Source organism: Marmota marmota, unplaced genomic scaffold, assembly GCF_001458135.2.
Source record: "Marmota marmota marmota unplaced genomic scaffold, marMar, whole genome shotgun sequence".
In the NCBI taxonomy this organism is placed as follows: Eukaryota; Metazoa; Chordata; class Mammalia; order Rodentia; family Sciuridae; genus Marmota; species Marmota marmota.
Window position 1 is genome coordinate 21,172,257 of NW_025999900.1, and position 24,297 is coordinate 21,196,553.

A 24,297-nucleotide genomic window follows, 5' to 3' on the forward strand; every position below is an offset into this window, starting at 1 on the left:
TTTACTTCTCACAGTTCTAGAGGCTGGGAAGTCCAAGATAAGGATCAGCATATTTGGTTCCTAGTGAGGGCTCTCTTCCTATCCGGTAGATGGTGGTCTTCTTATGTGGGTAACATGACTTTTCCTTGGGATGTGTGTGTGTGTGTGTGTGTGTGTGTGTATAGAGTGGAGGCTCTATGGTGTCTCTTATAAGGGCACTAATCTCATAATGAGGTCCCACCCTCATGATCTTATTTAACCCTGATCACTCCCTAAAAGCTTTATCCCCAAATAGCATCACATTGGGGGTTAAGGCTTCAACATGTGAATTTTTGTTCGTCACTGCTTATCAACAGCCACTAACCAACTTTTCCGAGTCAGCTTCTTTTGCCTCTGACATTCCTGCTAATTCAAAAGGTGAGCCCAGTGAAAAAAAAGAAACTCATTGTTGAGAGAAGAGTATGAAATAAAAGTATAAAAATTAGACCACTCTTGGTGGTATAACTCATGAAGTATTCATGATTTCATTATTTTAACTACCAAAAAATATTTTTTTAAAGTAAAATCCAAAATGATATGACGCTTAGGCAGACAAAGAATGTCAATCAGTGTACTGAAGTGGATTTGGGTGCTTGCCAAGGGATTTCTGGAGCAGCCCAGTTGATGCAGCTGGGGCAAATGCCAGTCCCACAGATGGATGGTCATGGATATGTGGCATACTTTTCTGATAACAGTTGTGTGGGGTCTGGCTGCTGGGAGGTATGTGCTCCTGTTTCCAGGTGGTGTCTGCCACTGAAAGAGCCCATGGCTGTGTCTCTGTGTGGTTATACACTAATTATGGTGGCCACAAAACCCCTGCAGCTGCTTCATTTAAATAACCCAGACAGACAAAGCACGAGAAGCTTTCTCCTGAGACTCCTCAGGTCATTCTGCCTGGGGTGGGAAGACAGCTCATTAGCTAAGATTTTTATACTGGCTCTGTAGTGATGATATGGACATTGTGATTCTAGAGTGTGGCTTCAGGGATGTACAGGCTTATTCAGTGGGAAAATAGTATATGCTACTTTAAAATGATAATAAAGTTAGTGTAGTGACTTTTCCACTAGATAAAACCCCTTGATATGTCCTTGTCACCCTTGATAGATAGTCCTTCTAGATTTAATATGATGTCAGAATAGCATTTTCTAATGTATTTTGTCAATCAGCTTTTGAGTTTTCTTTCTCAAAAATGTCACTTGTGCAAGTTATGGCACCAGATAAAGGCCAACCATAGGATAAGGATCAAGTAATTAAGTTAGCTGTTTCTACTCTTGAGAGTATTTCTTGAGGAATCTTCTAGTTCTAAGAGTCTTTTTTTCTATTTGATCATTTGTTCTGGAATTTAAAAGTCTGCAGTGGTTAGAAAAACCCACTAATGATTTAACTACTGTGTTATTATCCACACTAATAATTACCTCTGTTAATGGAAGATTTTTAAGGTCAGGAATCACATATATTCACCAGTGTATTTTAAACAGTGAGCATTTTAATGAATGGAACAATTATGAGTGAAATAGATTTTTCTGAAAGCAGAGGCAAGATTGATATTAAGAGTAAAAGTCAGAATACACAAAATGTAATCCTGACTTTAAGGCACAGGAAAAAAATTCATCCTTTCAAAGCTGGGACCAGAGAAATGCCATGTTTGTATCCAAGTTTTAGTAAATTGTTTTTTTCCTCTCATTTCCCTTAAATTTCCTGGAATAATGATTCTAATAACAGTAAAATATATCATGTTTCATGCTTAAGTTTAAGAACTATGATATGTATTTTACACTAATAATAATAATTGAAATAGCTAATAGTTATTGAAAATTCACTTTGTGTCAAGCTCTGTTTCAAGTGCTTGATGTGATATAATTACCTTTCTCACATGGTAAATGAGAAAGTTAAAGCCCAGAGAGGAAGGTGTGAACCAGCATCACTCAGTCAGGAGGTGTGGAGTCAGTCACTAAGTTTAAGCTCAAGGCTGGGTCTTCACCCTTACACACATGGTATAGTCTCCTGTATACTATATTAGCCTCAAGGCCCCTTTGGTGCCTTTGTGCACATTAGAAGAGGTGCATCTGCCTCAGTTAAAAAGAATACTCAAGAATAACAAATATTACAAAAATAAAACCATTCTGCTCGAATTACCCACATTGAATTGTTAAACATAAAACAACAAGTGCATGAGTAAGAGTTAGCCACAGAAACAGACCCTATTGTGTATCTCTATTTCTGTTTATCATTTGTCTTTCCATCTATCCATGCAGGCATCCATCCAATAGGATGTGTATGTGTGTGCGTGCATGTGTGTGCACATGCGCACTTGCATGTGTGTGCATGTGTAATAAGGAATTTGCTCATATGTTATAAGAGCTGACAAGTTCCAGATCTGCAGGGTGAGTGGGTAGGCTGAACATATATAACTACAGAGCTGCTGTAGTTACTCTGAAAGCCTGCAGGCTGGAGACCAGGAAGGACAGAGTTTCAATTTCAGTATGAAATCAGTGTTCCCTTTGAAAGTAGCTGGGCAAAAGAAATTCTCTCTCACTTGAAAGAGAGTCAAAACTTATACTACTGATGTGATAAGTTCCACCTAGATTAAGGAGGGTGGTCTGCTTTACTCAGTATTTTAACAAATATTATTGTCGCCTGAAAAGACTCTCATAGGAACACCCAGAATAATGTTTTATCAAATATCTGGGTGATCTAATAAAGTTGACACATAAAGTTAGCCATTATAAGCTATTTTGATTTTTTAAATCAAACTTTGGAAAAATGAGCACTGAAATATATAAATTTGTTTCAAAATAAACATCTTGCTTTTATAGAAATTAAATTACATATTAATACTGAATTCTTTCTCCAATCTTTCCTTTATGTAGAAATGATTGCTAGATTTGACAGTTTTGTTTATAAAATTTTAGGTCAAGGAGGAACCCCTATGCTGTTGTTTTTTTTTCCATGCAGAAACTTCTTAATTTGGCATAGTCCCACTTGTTTACTTTTGATTTGTTGCCTGTCATGGACTACACTTTGAGTAGCAAGTATGTAGACTACTGAAAAGACCCAGGAGATATTTGATTATTATAAATAAGCCTTTTATTCCAAATGTTATGTTCAACCTGAGAAAAAATTGATATCAGAATTTCATTTTGGATCATAGCTGGACTGATAATGAGATTTTTAGGTGAATTAAACCTTCTTACCATGTTTACGGTAATTCAATATTGGAGAAGTTACATCAGAGTCAAGAAACTGCAATTGGTTTAGCACCAATATTATGATTTTAATAAACAGACTCGTTTCATGTTTCTTCAAAGAATTTCTTATTCCATTTGATTCGTTCATGGGGATCTATTGATTGAATTTTGGTTTGTACACATTTTACATATAACATTAAATAATGTCTATGTAGCAGGAGGCTGCAATATTTTAACAGCAGTTAAAGTTTGTACTGCCATAATTTCTGTAATAAAAACAATCAATTGCCATATTAAGTAGAGGATTATATAGTAATCTTTAATTTATGTGTAAGTAATACTTACTTTGTTCATTATTATTGGGAAATGAATATTTGTGGTTACATAGTGATTTACATCATCATGAAAGTATTTGTGGATTTAAATTAAGAACTCAGCAATAATATTCTGATATAATAAGCAAACAGCAGATGATATGAACTGCACTAGACAGCATCAAATTTAACCTGTGCACTTGTAGCAATAGAGGACTATTTTCCTCCCATTTTCATATACTTATGTATCAGGACACTAGTCAGAAATAGAATTCCTTGTGTAAAAATACAAGTATTTGAGATGTTTGACCAACAAGACCTTGGATTAGCAAAATCATTCATCCTTTGTTAGGGAGTGGTTTCAATGTACTTTCGATTTTTAAAATGAGATACAATGTTGCTGTTAGAAAATTGTCAAAATAGGCTCTACACTGAGTCAGTAAAGTTATAATAAAAATCCAATAATAGTTCAAATGAGTAAAGTTGTCTAGGTGTGACTCTTCTTGAATATGAAGTCCTTGGGTACTATGTAGAATAACCCTGTGTGGTTTTAGAGTGTTTTTTCCCAGGAGTGTTTTCTTATGGTGCCACATATTGAGATATGCATTTGTCCTGGTTGCATCTCTCCTGGCGTCTCCACTCTCTGAATTAACCTTTGGAAGTAAGTTGTAGAGGACAATAGTATTTGAAGTTTAAAGCAGTGACCATAAGCAGCAGTGATAGAACCATTCAGGTTTATGGACACTGTTTAGAAGAGATGCTTTTTTAAAAAATATGTATTTTTTATTTTTAGTGAAGACATGTACATATTTATGGGTACAGTGTGACATTACAATACTTGTGTGCAATGTGTAATGGCCAGAGCTGGGTAACTGGGGCATCTATCACCTCAAACGCCTGTCATTTCTTTGCACTCAAAAGAACACAAAGGATTAAAAATTTTCTCTACTAGTTGATTTGAAACTTCCAATTATTGTAAACTCTAGTTGTGTTACTGTATTATAAAATATTAGGAGTGACTCCTCCTATCCAGCTGTGCCAGTTCTTGTTCCACTTCCTTCTCCCCAACATTCTTCGCAGGCTCTGGTATCCACCATTCTACTCTCCACTTCTGTGAGATCCACTTTTTGATGCTGATGTGTATAAGTCCTCTATCTATGGAGTCTGTGGGAAAGTTCTTCAGCAGAAAGAAGGATGAGGCATGAAGGATTTTACATTTAATGGCCAACTTGAAAGTAATAGACAAGGACCTGTGATTCAGGCTCTGTGGATTCATCCAATCATAAGAGCATATTCTACCACCAAAGTGCTCCACACCATGGAAGTCAGACAGAGGATTCTTCCTTGCCCAAAGTCTATATCACCTCACAATTTGGGCTCCATTCTTCATTTCTACATTACCTTGACTAGAGATGGAAGTACCTGATGTGTATCTCATGTTTGGAGGGCACCTGTGGAATGACCTAGCCCCTTCTCCTCTACACTGTAGAACCCATCTCCCCAACTTCCTTGTTCGTTTTAGCTAATTTCATTTTAGCCCATGTCAGGAACCCAGGTCTACCTACTTGAAATATTCTTCATATATTAGGCTCTTTTTTATTAGTTAATTAATCATCAGTTTCCTTATAACTTCATTATTTAAATATTAATTTTTTTTGGAAAAGCACAAACTTAAGCATATTTATCTAAGCTGACCTTGAAGTCTCTATATAGATATTAATAAATTTATAGAGGCAGAATGTAGGATTATAGAATTTCAGAATGAGAGAGAATTAAATAATAATTTTATTTGATTTTCTTCATTTATCTCTTTCCCTGCAGATGTTAAGTATTGTATCTCTCCTTCTTATCTTAAATATCAAAAGATTCTCTTCTAATAATTGAGATAAAAGCTGAATTTTTGTCAAAATACAACTGAAAATAAGTGCTCTATAAACTGCAACTAATTATATAGAAACATTCAAGGTCATTTAGTCTAATTAGCAGTAAAATCGATCAATGTGCACTGAATATAGTAGATGCCTATGGAAATAATTAAGCTAATTGTCTTTAGGGATTCCATGTTACAGATATCTTTTCCAATTTGCCAGGCAGCATCCAAGGTTGTCTTTCTGCCTTCTCTTTCTAGTCCTTTTTATAATTTCACTTGAAATCCATAAAAATCCAGTCAGAATTTAAATCAGAAGAATTCTCATGAGAACACTGTATTTCCCGCTTCCCTTTTTACAACCCCACGTCCCAACACACATAACTTTTTTGTTTTCCTTTATGAGTGATTTGAGCTTAGCTTGAATGTGTCATTATCCTTGTGGTTCTACCAGCATGCTGGAAAGGAAGAGGAGAGGATGCTGGGGTAGGCAATTTTAACGGCAAACTGCATGGGGTTAGGCCATGTGTGCTGACTGCTGATTGCTAGGATAGCTGTGTGATAAATTTGAGTCACCATTCCCCTCAATTAACTTTGGTGAGATCTTTGGCAGAGAATATGAAGAACTGACAGCCCATCAGACCAAGAGCAGTCCCCAAGTGACTGGATGGGCCTGTGGATGTGTTCAGAGCACTCTTTCTAAAGACACACAGGGGTATCAAGGCTTGCGTGTTACCCACAGCTTTTCCTCCACAGCTTTACTTATTTCTTAAACACAATTTGAATTATTCTCATGAGATGTTTAAAAGGAAAGTTGGAATCATAGTGAAAGGAAACCCTCAAGGTTCTACTTTTTCTTTGATACTTTCTGAACCCTTCTGCTTGAAGGCTTTGGGGTTCAAGTGACCATCTTTATCACTAGTAATATTTATTTTAACCTTAGTGCTTTCTGATATTAATATGACTTGTTTTTATAGCATATTTTGTTTTTCTATGCTGTGACTTTTGACCTTTCTGTGTATGTTTTAAATAATTATTTTCTACATATTTTATGTATGTATCTCTGGTATAGTACTTTTAACCTTTTAGTTGAAGCATTAATCCATTTGTACTAATTATAATTACTGATGTATTGTTTTTTTTTATTGGTTGTTCAAAACATTACAAGGCTCATGACATATCATCTTTCATACATTTGATTCAAGTGAGTTATGAACTCCCATTTTTGCCCCAAATACAAATTGCAGAATCACATCAGTTACACATTCACAATTTTTACATAATGCCGTGTTAGTGACTGTTGTATTCTGCTGCCTTTCCTATCCCCTACTATCCCCCCTCCCCTCCCCTCTCATCTTCCCTCTCTACCTCATCTGCTGTTGTTTAATTCTCATTGATTTTAAATCTAGGCTCACGTGTGCTTTTTACTTGTTCTACTTGTTATATATTACTTCATTTCCCTGTTTTGATTTTTATTTTAAATGCCAATTATTTTATTATAAAATTTTATGTAAAATAAAAAATGCATAGTACATAAATTAAAATGTTTAAATAATGTCAAAAACATATTAGTTTTTTAAAAGAAAACAAATCTTTTCCATCTTACATGAAATGACTTATTTTTAGATATAATTTGCTTGAATTGTCATAGAGTTTTTCCTTATGACTAAAATATTAGTTTTCACTAAAGTAGTTTTCAATGAAAACTAAAATATTAGTTTTCACTGAAGTAGGCTATTAAAGTATTAAAGTAGGCTATTAAATAATAAATATTACCTATATAAGAATCACAAATGCTGGCAGATTCTTTTTTTTTTTTTTTTTGGCACGGGGTACTAGAGATTGAACTCACAAGCACTCAACCCCTGAGCCACATTCCCAGTCCTATTTTGTACTTTAATTAGAGACAGGGTCTCACTGAGTTGCTTAGTGCCTCGGCTTTGCTGAGGCTGGCTTTGAACTAGCAATCCTCCTGTCTCAGCCTCCTGAGCTGCTGAGATTATAGGCATGTGTACCACGCCTGGCACAAATACTAAAAGATTTTAAGACTTAGGAATTTACAAATATTTAACAAGTCTAAAAACATAGAAAATGAAATCTGAAAAAATTGACCAAACACTAGTTTCTTAAATGAAATGTGACTTCTAAGATGGCATAAAAATATTAAATAGAATGCTATGAATATAGAAATTTTCATGCACAAATGAGTTTTTCAATTTACTTTTGCAAACAAATAAGTTGTAATTCCTCAGATTTTTAAATTTAATTTTTAATTGACAAATAATAATTGCATATGTGTATTTTGGCACAATGTGGTGTTTTGATATATGTATATATTCTGTGATGATTGAATTAAACTAGTAACATAGCCATCATCTCATATACTTACCAATTTTAGTGGTAAAAACATTTAAAATTTACTCTTTTAGCAATTTTGAAGTATGTAGTACATTAACTATAGTCATTACTTTGTACAGTTGATTTCACAAACTGATTCTTCTTGTCCAGCTGAAACTTAAATTCTTTGACCAATGTCTCCCTATCTTCCCTTCCTCTCTAGCTTCTTGTAACTACTATTTTACTTCCAAATTCTATGAGTTTGAGTGTTTTGGATTTCTTTCTTTTTTTTTATTTATATATGACAGCAGAATGCATTACAATTCTTATTACACATATGGAGCACATTTTTTTCATATCTCCGGTTGTATACAAAGTATATTCACACCAATTTGTGTCTTCATGCTTGTACTTTGGATAATAATGATCATCACATTCCACCATCATTAATAACCCCATACCCCCTCTCTTCCCCTCCAACCCCTCTGCCATATCTAGAGTTTGTCTATTCCTCCCAGGCTCCCTCTCCCTATCCCACTATGAATCAGCCTCCTTATATCAAATAAAACATTTGGAATTTTGGGGATTGGCTAATTTCACTTAGCATTATCTTCTCTAACTCCATCCATTTACCTGCAAATGCTATAATTTTATTCTCTTTTATTGCTGAGTAATAGTCCGTTGTATATATATGTCACATTTTTTTAATTTATACTTACATGTATATATATATATATATATATATATATATATATATATATATACACACACACAGTGTGTATATACTGTGTATACATATATATCGCCATCCAGAAGTGGGATTGCTAGATCACATAAATCTTTTTAATTTTTTGAAGAGGCTCCATGCTGTTTTCCATAATGGCTGTACTAATTTATATTCCCTTCAACTACTGACAAGAATTGCCCTTTCTCCATCTTATACAAACATTAATCTTTTATCTTTTTAATAGAAGTCTTTCTAATAGGTGTGAAATGATATCTCAGTGTGTGTGTGTGTGTGTGTGTGTGTGTTGCTGGGGATTGAACTGAAGACCTTGTGTTCACTAAGCTAGTGCTTGACCACTAAGCTACAACCACAGTTCTCATTTTAGTTTTGATTTGTTCCTTGATCAGCAACAGAATACCTTTTTTTTTAACATACCTGTTGACCATGCATATATGTTCTTTGGAAAAATGTCTATTCAGATGCTCTGCCAATTTTCTAATTGGATTATTCATTTTCTTGCTATAGAGTTGACAAAATTCTGTATATATTTTGGATACTAGCCCCTTATCAGATGTATGGTTTGGAAGTATTTTCTCCTAATCTATGAGTTGTCTCTTCACTATGTTGATTGTTTCCTTTGCTGTGCAGAGGCTTTTCAGTTTAACACAATATTGTTTTGTCTTTTTGTCTTTTGTTGTCTGCCCTTTTGGGGTCATATAATCACCACATTATTGTGAAGATTTCCCCTATGTTTTTTCCTAGTAGTTTCATAGTTCAGGTCTTATGTTTAAGTCTGTAATTCATTTTGAGTTGAATTTTCTTCATGATATGAGGCATGATATCATTTCATTCTTCTAATGTGTAAATCTAGTTTTTTTTTAAAGCACCATGTTTTGAAGAATGTTTTTTCCCCTTTGTGTATTTCTTGGCATCTTTGTGTTGGTTTGAGCATACATGTGTTGGTTTCTTGCTGGGCTGTCTAACCTGTTCTATTGGTCTGTGTGTTTCTATGCTAGTATTATGCTGCTTCAATTACTGTAGCTTTTTGATATAGTTTGTGTGACTCCTCAGCTTTGCTCTTTTATTGAAGATTATTATGGCTATTGAAAGTCTTGTGATCAAATGATTAGGATTTGTTTCTATTTCTGTGAAAAAAAATGTCAGTGAAATTTGGATAGGGATTGCATTAGATCTGTAGAATGGTTTAGAAAGTATGGACATTTAAATAAAAATGCCAATCTATGAACAGAGGACAATACAAATATTATTTGTATATTCTTCATTTTCTTTCATCAACATTTTATAGTTTTCAATACACAGATCTTCCGTCTCTTTGGTTGTTTATTCCTAAGTATTTTATTTTTCAATGTGATTGAAAATGGGATAGTTTTCTTAATTTATTTTTTGTATAGTTCTTTGTTAGTGTATAAAAATACTACTGATTTTTGTATGTTGATTTTACAACTTTACGTAATTTAAAAATTTCTCCTAACAGTTATTTTGTGGAGTCCAGGGTTTTCTATATGTGGGATCATGTCCTTACAAACAGGAACAATTTGACTTTTTCCTTTCCAATTTGGATGTCTTTTGTTTCTTTGTATTGCCTAGTTGCTCTTGCTAGAACTTGCCTCGTTTCTGGTTCTAGAGAAAATGTTTTGACTTTTTACTATTGAGTATGAAGTTTGCTTTGAGTTTGTCATATAGAACAGATGTTATGATGGGGTCTCTCCCTTCTATACCTAATTTGTTGAGAGTTTTTTCCCCTTTCTTCATGAAGGAATATTGAATTGTGTCAAATGGTTTCTCAGCATCTATCTCAGATTCTTTTGAATGTGAGTATTTAAAAATACATTTAAGAACTTTAAGGGCTAAAAGAAAAATACTTTTTTTAGGTTAAAAAAACTTTTTAAAATTTACAGAAGTTCAATTCCAAAGTTTCTAGAGAAGAATCTCTAACACTGGTATACTGGTGCTTTTTTTTTTTCCCATTGCAATGTAAACATTAATACCTTAGGGATCAGTATTAACTGTAAAAAGAAAGTTAATATTTTCTGGGAAATTCTCAACAAGAATCAGGCTATAGCTTATAAAAATAAGCTTTTAAGACCCCCTTTCTGAAGAAAAATTTATACTGATTGACTACTATACTTAATTAAAGTGAAATTTTGTGGTTTCTTGGTGATGAACCATTTTTTTATCTGGATCACATTTTCTAAACACACATAGATACCAGGAAAAAGAGCAAATACCTGTTCATATCTGAATAGTTTCAAATTAGTGAGTTAGGGTTTTATTTATATAGCTTATCAAAGTTAATAATTGGTAAAATATTCATTGTTTTCCAAAAATACATTAAATTTCACACAACTGTCATTTCATGAAAGGGATTTTGATTTGATTAACATGAGGTAAAACTACAACTAAACCTAACAATGAGAGTGTTATTTTGCAAATAGTTCTTCTAAGTAACCAGTTATTTTAAAAATAATTATGTTTATTTTTATATTGTTTATTGTCAAAAATTTTCATATACAACTCCTCCATGGCAATTTCAACTGATAATCTAGAAGATGAGGAGAACAAGTATTTTATAATTTTTAAAGTCACTTTTAGTTTCTTTCATTTTGCTTCCAGAATGAGAGGCAGAGAAATTTTAAAGGCCATCTCACATATAGTGCAAATATAGCTGAAATTGCAGAATATTGACATACACAAAAACAGACAACAAATTTTGAGATTTTGATGACAGAAGCAAGTAGCACTAGAGTCAACGTAAATTGAAATGATGAAAGATTAATGGAGATCTTTGATCCTGATCTTGAAGAAAACCCTAGAATAAATATTACAGAACAGAAGCATCCGAGGCATTTTTAGTTCAATCCTCTATAATATCACAAGTCTGTTGAAAGATGCCAAAATCCGAGGCTGAGATACGAGCAACAACCAAAGCATTCTGTTTCTGCAAAGATCAAACCCATGAAGTTCATAGATTCTGGTGCACAATCTTCTGCAACCTTGATGACCAGTATCTTTAATTTCATTTGCTGGTTACCTCTAAGTTCCTTGTTTTTTCTCTGGATGTTGCAAAGCACTTTGAAGAGGGATCCAACCAGCAGATTTTATGTTGCCTTTTTTATGTCATTCTTTGTTACTAAATTTTTGATTTCTTCAAGAATAGCCTAAATTTGCTGTTGTTACTAGCGCATATTTTCCATCTTCACTTCCCAGAAAGATTAAAATCAGAGCTTGGTATATATTATTCCAAGACCTCCTAGCTTTTAGTGTCTGGGCTGAGAAGTCACCTGAAATTCATTTTGTTTGCCCTTTAAATGTTACCTGTCGTTTTTCTCAAACAACCTTTAAAATTGTATCCATATTCTTATATGTTGGGCATTTTCATAATGAGGTGCCTTGGTGTAGGTCTGTTGCAATTTTGTATATTTGGAGTCCTGTAAGCCTCTTGTATTTTATTTTCTATTTCATTCTTAATGGTTGGGAAATTTTCTGATTTTATTCCATTGAAAATATTGTGCATTCCTTTAGTTTGTGTCTTTAAGCCTTCCTCTATCTTGGTAAATCTTAATTTTGGTCTTTTCATGTTATCCCATATTTCTTGAAAATTCTGTTTGTGTTCTCTTAACATATTTTCTCCATGGTGAACTTTATTTTCCAGATTATATATTTTGTTTTTATTGCCTGAAAGTCTATCTTTCAAGTAGTCTAGTCTGGTGATGCTTTCCATTGAGTTTTTATTTGGTTTATTGATTCCTTTATTTCTGTAATTTCTCATTGATTCTTCTTTAGGATTTCTATCTCCTTATTGAAGTGATCTTTCACTTCTTGGATTTTATTTCTGATTTTACTCCTTATATCACCTTTTACCTCTCAGATCAGTTTAACTATGAACTTTCTAAATTCCTTCTCTGACATTTCCTCCACTGTGATATCATTGGGTTCTGCTAATGGGGAATTTTTATTTGTTTGGGATGGTTTGTTCCCTTGCTTTTTCATGCTGTTTTTATGTCTACCCATTTATCAGTAAGAATCTGAGGTGGCAGAGCTTTTACCCTATGAATTTATAGTGTTCCTAAATATTTCTGGTACCTCATATTTTAGGGTGGGACAAATAACCACAACAACAAATGCAATCAATATTCAGTTTTAAATTAAATGTTTATTTTGGCATCTATAATGTTAATTGGTACTATAAATAGAAATGGCCTTGAAGCAAGAACCAAGGTCAGGCAGTTAGTATAGATAGATGATCAGGTGTGGTCAGGAAGATGGAAACTGAGTCTGTTGGAAAGATGGAAGCTGACTCAAAGGGAATGGACACATCTCCTTCACCTATGGCCAAGGTCATTTGCCTCTGGGTTATTGAAATGGTAATACCTTTAGGGCACATCCCCCTTCCCTCACTAGTGGCCAAAAAGTCACCTTCATGGGTTGGGGGGATTGTCCCTCCTAAGAAGGAGCTGTTAATGAATGTCTCCTGGGCTGCTCCTTTCCTGCCTGGACCCCATAGCAGCTTCATTCCCACCCTTGGCCCACCTTTTGGTCACAAGTCACTTGAGTCATGAGTCACATATGTAGGATGTGGGGGAGGAGAAGCCATGAGAACAAAAAAATTCTAAAATGTATAAAAGGGGCAGGACACTCCTACTTCTTTGGATACCCAGCTCTAGGACCCCTTCTCTGGAGAAGTCTGTCTTTTTTCTATCCTTAAATAAAACTTGCTTTCTATACTTGCCTCAGCGTTTCTCAAATATTCAATCTTCACATCTGGGGAAACAGAACTCAGCTCTGATTGATTTTCATCACTGGTAGTATCAGTCTTGTAGGCAATTGCCAACAGTAGAGATATTATGTTTACAAAAGGATTTGCTGCTTCAAAAGGGTGAAGAAGGAAAATGCAGAGGAGATGTAGGATGTAATAATTGTGAGGGAGGATGAGACATAGTAGTTGTCAAGAGTTAAAGGAAGAGACAACAATAGATTTTGGCTGTTTGCAAAAAAAAAAAAAGAAAAAAGAAAGAGAATCAGGGTAAAGAGAAAAACATTATAAAACAGCAACAAAAATATATAAAATAAAACCCAGGTATACTAATCAAAAACACTCGTTCTCAAAACATAGAGTCTAGAAAATAACTACCTTCAAGAAATGCTAGAAATGAGAAGAGTGAGACAAAGATATATATGTACAAATGTTCATGGATCATTCAGCACAGAAAAATTTTTAAAAAGGGGGTTCTTAGTGGAAGATTAAGTTTATTGTTTCCATTGTGATGGTTGAAAATTGGCCTATAATATTGTATGTTGTTTGTCAGTTGCCAATTGTCTTTCTTTCTATTTTTTTCTTGAGGTATGTGTTGTTCACAAGAATAGTAATGGGGGCTGTCAATTCTTCCTTTTTGTGGAGCTAGTTAGGTTGCCTGTTCTCAGCTTAGTTAGGTTATCTGTTCTCAGCTTCCCTTTTCTGTGTAGTATGAAAGGTGGGGGCTGAAGGGTGTTGTCTACTCCACTCACAGTGAGGGGTAGCTGCAGAGTTCTGTGAAAGGAGTTCTCAGAGGTGAAGCCCCCAGAGGCGGAGTTTGGGTCTAGCTAGAGCCCTGGTGCTTTGTGGAATGATGTTTGGTGAAGCTTTTAAATCAGCACACCTCCAGAGCCTGGCTGTTTTTGGTTTGTGATGGGCATCTGTATTGCTGGAATCTCCCCAGTCCTTCATCCACCTCCACCTCCTACATCTTGGCTACCTGGGCCCAGTCCCAAGCAAGACTCAAAGAGTGAAAGGCACCCAGGATCTCTTGGCTCTAATGTCTCAATTCATCTGGGTGCAACACTTCCCAAACCTTAATTTCACTTGTTTCCTAGTCACACTCCAGCTCACTTGGTGGGCCTCTGTAGGGTCAGGTGTTCAGACCCAGAGAACTTACACAGGTCTGGGCGCTGGGTTTGGACTCACACCTGTCTGCTGGGTGGGTGGGTAATGGCAGCACTCCCTGCTGTCTGTGGGCCACTAGGAGACAAGCAGAGTTTTTCTTACACAAAAACAAAGCACAGCTCACCCACTGGATCAGCTCAACAGTGTCTGGGATCACTGTTCTCTCTACTTCAAGACAGGCCCTTGGTGCCACCTAAAATGTGGCTCCTTTAGTCTCCCCCTCTGACCTGCAAGCAGTGGATCTTCCTTGGCTGCCGGTGCCAGAGGTGGGTTTTTTCCTTTAGTTTTAAAAAATTTTTATTTTATCCAACCTTCTGAGTTTTTAGGCTATTGTGAGAGTCTAGTATTAAATCCCAGTAGGATTTCTTATATTCACTGACCTCAAAGGGAAGTTGTTTGTTCGTTTTCCTGGACTCATGCCATGGATCAGTTCGGAAAATAACCTCTGTTCCACCATCTGGACCCCTCCACTGTGCCCATTGTTATTCTTAATTTTGATATGGACTTCCCAGTTCTAGGATTCCAATTAATTTCTTTTTCAAATCTGTGGTTACTTTAGGGTTGTGAGTTCCCTACTAAAATGTATAGCTTTTACTTTTCTTCTCCTTGGAAGTGATAAGCATGGTTTTGCTGTGTCTGACAGTGACTGTCTATTTTGGTTGTTTTTAATACTCCTGGTTCTTATGTGTGGTGTCTTATCCTTACTCCAAGTTCATAGTCCGAGATTCTATGGGATATTGGGATTAAATTTAAAAAGTGAAGCTGCAGATTAGATAAAAGTTAGTTTATTTTTTGTTCACACTACTCTCAAGGTATAGTCTTTTGGGGACCAATTCCCTGCGTTGAGTGAGGCTTGACTTTTTCCCTTCAGCTCTTAGAAGCTTTCGAAACATCTAGTACTTCTTCTTCCAGAACAACAACTTCTCCAGTGGAGTACCTTTCCCCACATCTGGGATTTATGGCTGTAACGCCCATTATTTTGATGCATTTTTTTTTTTTTTGGTACCAGAGATTGAACTCAGGGGCACTCAACTACTGAGCCACATCCCCAGCCCTATTTTATTTCCTATTTTATTTTTATTTAGACAGAGTCTCACTGAGTAGCTTAACATCTTGCTTTTGCTCAGGCTGGCTTTGAACTCGAAATTTTTGTTTTTTTAAAGGAGATTTTTAAACAATTTATCAAGCTTTTTTTTTTTTTTCCGAGAGGGTAGTTTGATTTGGTTTAAATTAGTCTTCCATTGCCTCTAAGAGTAATCATCTCATGCCTTCAATTTCATTTTTCTGATTCTTCTCCCCTCCTGCTCTTTCTTTTCTTTCTCCCCCACCTCCCAAAAATATTACTTCAATACCTTTTTGCAGAATACATGGAAGACAAACTGCCTGATTCTTTCATGTTGTTATTTTATCTTCATACTTGATTGGTATTCTCATTATATCTGAAATTCTTGATTTAAGGTCAGTTGTCTCAGAATTCAGAAAGCACTATATGTGTTTCACTATCTTTAACATTTATTGTTGCTAATGAGAAACTAACATCATATGGTTTTGGTTCTTTTGTATAAATAAGAAGCCTTTGTGTACTAGGAAAATTGCACTTGGTAAGTCTATCTAATATAAATCCATTTAAAATTGCCTTGGGTTACTGTTTTCTGATACAAATAAACAATAGCATGAAACAACATCTTCCAGGTTCATGTTCTCCTTCCAGCATAATTATAAAGATGGCAAAAAATTGTAAAAATATTTAAAGACTTTCCCTTAGGATCTACCTCATGTCATTTTTGTTTTTTAAATGATTGTCCTTTGAGCATTTTTTAAGGGGGATTTTCTTGTTTTTTTTTTTCCTCATCTATTTTAATTGACCTAACTTTGCTAATTCTCTTTTTAAAATTGATTTATTGGTAATTCAAGAAGCCATAAATAATTTATCAACTCTGAAATCTAACATCTTTTCAAGATTTGCAGTTTTACTTTGAAATAAATGGGTGCTAACATTTGTCATAAATGTATAATATATTGGATGAGTATCTGAGTCAGAACTAGTTTTACAAGTGCTCAGTCCATTACTGAATATTTTTGAGGCACATCTGCTTCAGAGTAGATTTATGACTATAAAAACTCAGATAATGAATTAGACATAAGGGACCTTATGTAACTTATTTCCAGGAAACTTCTAGGGTCTTCTCTTTAGCTCTGTGTGGTGCAAAATGTCACAGATATTTCTAGGTATTGGTCTTTGTCACTCATTCTAATTTCAATTTGAAGCCATGTATCCTCACTGCTGGGGTACTTTCCTCTTTATTATTATTTTATCTGACAATGTGAGCTCATCTACTTGTCATCTCCTAGAGATTTAAAGAAATCTGTGGTCTGCTGGCACTCTGTCTCCCATTCTTAGTGCTGTTATGAGGTAACTGTTTTCTATATTTTCTTACTATCATTTTTATAGAAAATTTGGAGGAAGGTGATATAAAAACCTATGTGCATAATCTGCTTTGTGGAACCAGAAGCTTCAATATCAGAGTATTGTTTATATTAGATGCAAAACACCTTACTGAATGAAAACATATAAATTTCTGTATAAATCTGTCCTATTCCTTCCTGTCTGTCTATTTATCTATCTATTCATCATTTATCTGTCTTTCCCAATTCCTTATTATTAGTTATTTAGTTTATTTATGATTCCTCAAAACAAAAATATTGTTTTGTTTTTGATGTTTCTCATTTTAAAATGTCTGTTTTCCCTGAATGTGCACACATATACATACACACATAAACTGCTTACAAAAAAAGATGCTAATGTAACTCAAATGAATTTATGATCTGTCTTAGACAAAGACTCCACTCTTTCTTATTTTGATGACCACTTGAAGACCCATCAGGAGAGACTGATTCTTTTGAAGGCCAAATATGAAGAAGATTCAACAGAAAGAGCTTTTGATAGCCAATCTCTAGAGAAAGGGATACTCAAGAATTAGGCCTTCATTTCTAGTTTAATGGAAACTTAGCCCAAAAGACAGAATAGTATATTGAGAGAATAGTATATTGAGCTATTGAGAGAATTATTTCCTGAAGGCATCCAAAGTTTTCTCCAGCATTTATGGGTGGGCAGTCATCCTCAAGAGTGGTTGAAATGAAAGCAAAGAGAAACACTGTCTATCAGGGAGACTTAAAACCATAGGTTAGTTGGTTACTTCTTTTTTTTTTTCTTAAAGAGAGAGAGAGAGAGAGAGGAGAGAGAGAGAGAGAGAGAGAGAGAGAGAGAGAGAGAGAATTTTTTAATATTTATTTTATTTTAGTTCTCGGTGGACACAACATCTTTGTTTGTATGTGGTGCTGAGGATCGAACCCGGGCCGCATGCATGCCAGGCGAGTGTGCTACCGCTCGAGCCACATCCCCAGCCCAGTTGGTTACTTCTTATGAAAGAGACATATGTAAGACATCATGGATGGATGAAATGAGTTTTTTTCAATATGAGTCTCAAATCAATTATGATAAGCAATCTAACACTTATTCAATTTTTAAATTTTTCATCATTGATTTATACAACCAAAAGATGAGCCTACATGCTACAATCATGTTGGTGCTAATTACTAAGCCACTGAATTTTTTATTAATGGTGTGACATTTAGATCCCAGCTATTTAGAACATAACACAAGATGTAGGAAGGGCTTCTCAATGGGGGCGGCAGAACTTCTGTAGTCCAGGTAGCACCTGCTGTAATGCTCCAGTGCTCCACATCAATCAAAAGGGTGGATGAACTAAACTGTAGTTTGTGGCTCAGCTCTGTCTGTCTCCCAGGAGGAGCTCTACAGTGTGGCCAAGGAGAAGGAGTGGTCAAGACTTATCCCTTTGTGTCACAGCTAGTCAAAGCTTAAATGTGTTATATAAAGAAGTTTTTTTTTTTTTTGACAAGGTGAAAGTTCCTACATATTTAAATTATTATTGCTCTAAATTAATAATTAAATTATTGAAAATGAGCACTATACCAGCTTTAGTTCAAATTTTTTTCCCTTCAACTTAATTTATTGATGACCGTTGGGCAATAGCAGGTAATTGTGTTTGTTTGTGTGGAAGTTACTTTGTGAGTCTGGTGTCTTGTCCTTGAAGTGGTGTGGAGCTTCCCAAAGATGTGCTAATAGTGAGTTAGCCTAGGAGTGTTAAGAGCTACTTTGTGTCTGCTGACATGAAGTAGAGTGAAAAAATATCAGGCGAGAGGTCAAAAGCTATAGTCAAATTTTGGCTTAGCTACCTTCTATCTCAGCTGCAAAATGGTATTATTAATGTTAGCTCTGACTAAAAGATTATGAGATTATGAAGAATAAATAGAACTATATGTATAAACAGGATGCAAAAGTGAGATTAACACTGTTATGAGCATTTGGGAATTTCTGAGGTCTTAGTTGGAGAAAGAGGAGGAAAATGCCTTTTCATTTTTACCCTCTATAGATCAATTATGGGGTTGGCTGTAGGTGCCATAACAAAGTACAACAGACAAGATGATTTAAACAACAAATTTATTTTCTCACAGTTCTGGAGGCCAGAAATCCAACATCAAATTTCCTGCCAATTCAGTTTATGGTGAGAGCTGCCTTCTTGTCTCACAGGTGGCTTCCTTATTGCTCTGTCCTCATATGGCCTTTCCCTAGTGTGTGCGCATGGAGAAAGAGAGGAAGCTCTAGGGTGTCACTTTTATAAAGACACTAATCCTATCAGATCAGGCACCTCCTCTTATTTGACCTTAATTGCTTTCTTACTCCAAAACAGCTACACTAAGAGTTAGGCCTTCAACATATGACTTCATGTGGGGTGGCGTGGGGTGGGATGGAAGACACCTCCAGTTCACAGCATCAGGGATAATACTGATCCAGCACCTACAGAGTCCTCAGCTGTGTGAACTCATAAATAGCAGTGCTTCAAATGAGATAATGAGGTATCAACATAGAATAAAAGACCAGGTACTAAAGATTTGCTTTCCAGATTTATTATCAGTTTTTCATGAAGACTTTTCTATTCTTGGTTGGTACATGAAAAGAAAAAAAATTTAAAATTTGAGGCACCATTTCAAAAATATTTTCACATAACTTTGGGTGTTATCAAAACCTTTTGAGAAGTATTGGGGACACAGAATATCTGCCTGGAGTCAAACACTTGATTGTTTTTTAAATTAATCTTCCTAGCAAATTTCTTAAAAATCACATCAACTAACTGCATACTTTATGGTTGTAGAAACTGTAATCTAAGGGAAGAGAGGAAAAATTATATAATTTAAACTAAAAAATATGGCAATAACATTATGCTATATAACACATGGGAAATTTTTCTTCAAAATTTAGTAGGGTAAATGAAGAAATACTGTATACAATATGTTTTGGAACACAGTCCAGTTAGCACCATTTGGCATTATGTCTATGCTTTGGGTGCTGCGGGATCTTGAAGTGAGATGGGCCCTATGCAGGTGTGGCAGTGAATCTCTGTACTGTCCTAGAGCGAGGGAGCAGCCAATAGCGAGGTTGTCCTGAGATGGATGTTCCTGCATGCAGAAGACAGTGAAACAGGGTATTCATAAATCGGGAGGTGTTAACTTCATTCAAGTCTGTTAATAGGGACCAGGGTCCTTTAATTTTTACTCTTCTGCTCACATTATATGTTAAAAAGACTGATGATGTGAGCCTCAAGTAACATAATCATACTTTCTTAGAGACTCTATTCAACATCTTTAAACAATTATAATTTTGGAACAAGACTCTGAAGGCTAATGATTTAATCAGGTTCACAAAACATTTCTAGAGGCAGAGTCAAAATTACAAGACAAATCCATTTTCCCTAATGGAAAATATTAGCAAATGTATAGAGGCAATTGTTGGGTGATATGTTATTCATTCTCCTGAGCACCTTTTAAAATGTTTCTGAAACAGAATGTGAAATGCAACTCTGTCTTGGTTTTGGCTAAGGCCTCAAAGGCTGAGAACAAAACATTTTTCCAGGCATGCCCCCTATTCCAAAGTGAGGTGTTAGACATGCCAAAAACGTCATCATCAACCCAGGGTATGAGATACAGAGATGGAAGAAGACAAGTTGCTGAGGTTCTGAGATGTTCCACTGAACTTCCCCACCATGGAGGAGTAAGTGCCTGCTGCTTACTGACCTCGAGCCTGTGGCGGGCAGAACTTGACACAGAGAATTCAGAGACCCAGGGGACTGGTGTTTTCCTCACATGTGAGAGCTCTTAGTGGTAAAAGCCATTGGGCTATGTTGGGGAAATCTCTTCACTTCTTCCAATGGCAGGGTGATGGTATTTCCTCTGAGGGCCAGGCCAAGAGGGAAACAGACTTACAGTAAGCCCAGAAGGGTTGGCGGGTGATATCAGCAGAATCCCAGGAACATAGTTTGTGGGGTGGGTCCCCAGTGTTTTGGGGTTGAGGTTGGGTTTGGAAGAGGCTGGCAGGGTTAAAGGGTGTCATCTCTGTTCTGGGTCATGCATTGAGAGGTTTTTCCATGCAGGATTTTGATTCTCTTATGAGTATAAATATCCACCAAGCCCTTATTGCCTATTCCCCCAAGTGGTCAGAAAGAGGAGCTAGAGGGGCAAGGCCGAGAAACTACTTGAACAAGGGGAAGTTTTAAATTTGAAGTGTGTGTAAAGTTTGATTATCACACTGTACCATGCCATTCAATTACTGAAAAAGCAACTTTTTTTTTTTTTTTTTTTTTGCTAAGTGACCCAAGAACTTTTTAGAATTTGAGAGTAGCTAGAAAAAAAGTTATGGGATCTTCTTGAGATTCTGTCTTTGGGCAGAGGATGAACAAGCGCCAAGTGAGCTTAATGGAGTGTACATGTGGGGATGGAGGGAGGGTGCTAAAGGTAGTAGTGGTAGAAACTTCTTTTGTTTGTTTATATCCTATGAATTGAGGTCTAATAAAGTACAGTTGTACTGTGTGTTGCTCTGGATAAGGTTCCATCTAATACCTATCAAGCTAACTGGTATTTACAGATAAATAGCTACTTCCTCATGAGAAAGTGAGCCTTGTGGACAAACAACCATGTGGTGCCTTGCTCTCTATTGCATAATAAGATGCCTGCCATGAAATAGGTGCTTAATAAATATTTGCTGGATGAGCAACTATTTGGAGGTTGTATTGCTTAAAAGTTTACTGGCTGCCAGGTGCAGAAGTGCACACCTGTAATCCCATTGAATCAGGAGGCTGAGACGGGATCTCAAGTTCAAGGCCAGTATTGACAACCTAACAAAAAACTGTCTCAAAATAAAAAAAATAAAAAAATAAAAAGGGCTGGGGATGTAGCTTAGTGGTGAAGTTTCCTGGGTTAAAAAAAAAATGTATGGGGAGGAGCTTATTGGTTTTCAGCTTAGGTTCTGTTAGATAAATCTGGGTTCAAATCCCAGTTCTACCATTTGCCAGTTCTGTGATTTAAGAGAAAATTTTTAAAGTTTCTCTGTCCCTCAGAGTCTTATCTTTAATATAGACATAATAGTAGTTATACCTCACTGAACTTTTAGAGAAATATAACGAAACAATATACCAGGATATAAGCACTTGGCCTGACTTGCTCAGAGCTCAAGTTTAGCAGTTATAACTTATCATGTTTGTACACTGCAGCTACATTTTATTCCTCTCTCTTAAGGAGTAAAGAGCTTACGCTCTACACAAATATTTTTGACTTGAGTTGAAATTTAGTAAAAAGAAACATGCTTTTGTGAGAGTCAATTAAAATAGTTTCCTCTCTCCGTTCTTTCCTTTATTTCTTCCTTCCTATTTTAACCATATTGTATTGGGTGAGGTGTTGAGGCCAGAGTGTATTAAGAAGGAGAAACTGAGTAGAGTTTTACACTTTTATTCCTACCAATTCCTGGGGAGAACATTGCATGGCACACAGGGCCATTTCGGAGAAGTACCACATTAGTTGTGGGACAGAGGGCGAGGGGACAACTGTAGGCAAGCCTCTTTATTGTGGTTTTTATAGGACTGAAAGCATGAGAGACGGCAAGGCAATTTAGGATTGGTTAGACTGAATAATTTCAGTGGACTGTGGGACCCCAGGGGCTGGCCATGGTTGTCTTGTACCTGGCCCTGGGGTGATTAGGGTTGGTGGACAGGGGCCCAGCATGTGGAGAAGTGGATGGGGCTGTGGACTTCATCAGCATTTCAGGAAGGGGAGCTGACTGAATCTAGCTAGGGCCTGAAAACTGAGTCAAGATAGCACTTAAAAAACTATATTAGACTACATGGAGTTCAGTGTTGGCAGGGACTGAGGTCGAGGTGTTTACTAGGTGGGAGAATGCACACGTGCTGTAAATAGTAACTAGTGCAGATGCACTCTGCCAGGCCAACCTTGAACAGCCTAACATTATTGTACTTGATTCTCTTTTAATGTTTGGAAATTTGTGTCTAAGGGAGGAGTGAAAGGCTTATTGTTACTTTAGGTTTGTTTAGCAAAGCACATTTGGGAAATGTTTCTGAATACCTTATGAAGGAATCCTGATGTACACAGAAGTTGTAAATATGTCTATTTATACATTTTTTAAAAAGCATTTCTCCTTTTCAAACCGTTGTTTTTTAGGTAAGTCATAGATTGACTTTTTTTGTTTTTGTTTTTTCACCCAGTACTGGGGATTGAACCCAGGGGTGCTTTACCACTGAGCTGTATCCCCAGCTTTGTTGTTGTTGTTGTCTTGAGTCAGGGTCTCACTAAATTGCCGAACTGGCCTTGAACTTGTGATCCTTCCCCTTCACCCTCCAGAGTCACTGGGATTACAGGTGTGTGGCACCACGCCTGACCACAGACTGGCTTTTAAATACTAAGCCTCTCAGTTTTTCAAATTAGTTTTTCTGTTGCTGTGCTGGAATATATGTCACCAGAGCACCGAGGAAACAGGGAGAGCTGATTATATGCTATTTCACTTTTGTTCATTTGTTTGTTTTATTGTTTGGTTAAAGGGGAGACAAAATGCAAAACGAGATGGAGATGAAGGGTGAAAGTCCAATGCAGTGTGCAGATCTATAGTATTTACTGATTATAACAGGAAATGTTAAGCCGTCTTATCACTTAAACATAGAGCTCCAAGTATGTCTTCCACGTTACTACAATGAATAAAAGCCACATTAGCATTCCAAAGAAAATCCTGTTCATTTCCATAGTGAAGAACTGTTTCAATAGACTTTTCTTTTTAAAACTATTTGAAATTCTGACGAATTTTTATATCACCGGTATTGGATGATTTTTAATTCAACTGGCCAAAGCTAGGAATAAACCTAGATTCTATCTTGAACACACATACTATGTAAACATTGAACAGCATAACCATTGCAAAGATTTCATTTTAGCCCAAAGCAATCACCACCTCACTTTCTATCTATATAGATTGGCTTATTCACTTCATGTGAGTGGAATCATGTTTATTTTTTTTGTGTGTGATTAGCTTCTTTCACCTAGCATAATATTTTTAGGGTTAAATGATATACATTGAATCATTTAAAATGATCTGATTCCTTTTTATGGCCAAATAATATTATGGATGCAAAGATAAAATACAATAAAAGTGGTAAAATATTTTAAAAATTTGATACACCAAATTTTGTTCATCTACTCATCTGTTGCTGTAAATTTGAATTGTCTCCACTTTTTGGCAAATGTGAATAGTCCTGTTATGAACATTTGTGCATATGTCCCAGTTTGATTACCTGTTTTCAATTTTGGTTATATATGTACAAGTGGAAGCCCTGGGTTGTGTGGCAATTCTTTGTTTTATTTTCAGAAAAGAAAACTCTTTAAGTCCACTGTCCAAATATTTGCTGGAAAAGCCTGCAAAAACCCCTGCTGGAGCCTTGCTTCAGGAGCACTCTGCAATTGGGGTGGACATTCAATTTTTCAAAGTTATG

At 35.9% G+C, this 24,297-nt stretch overlaps 1 pseudogene; it reads right to left on the minus strand.

Annotated features, from left to right (window-relative positions):
* Nucleotides 1-4,529: 4,529 nt before the first annotated feature.
* Nucleotides 4,530-14,849, minus strand: LOC125615191 (annotated as a pseudogene).
* Between the last annotated feature and the right edge of the window lie 9,448 nt (nt 14,850-24,297).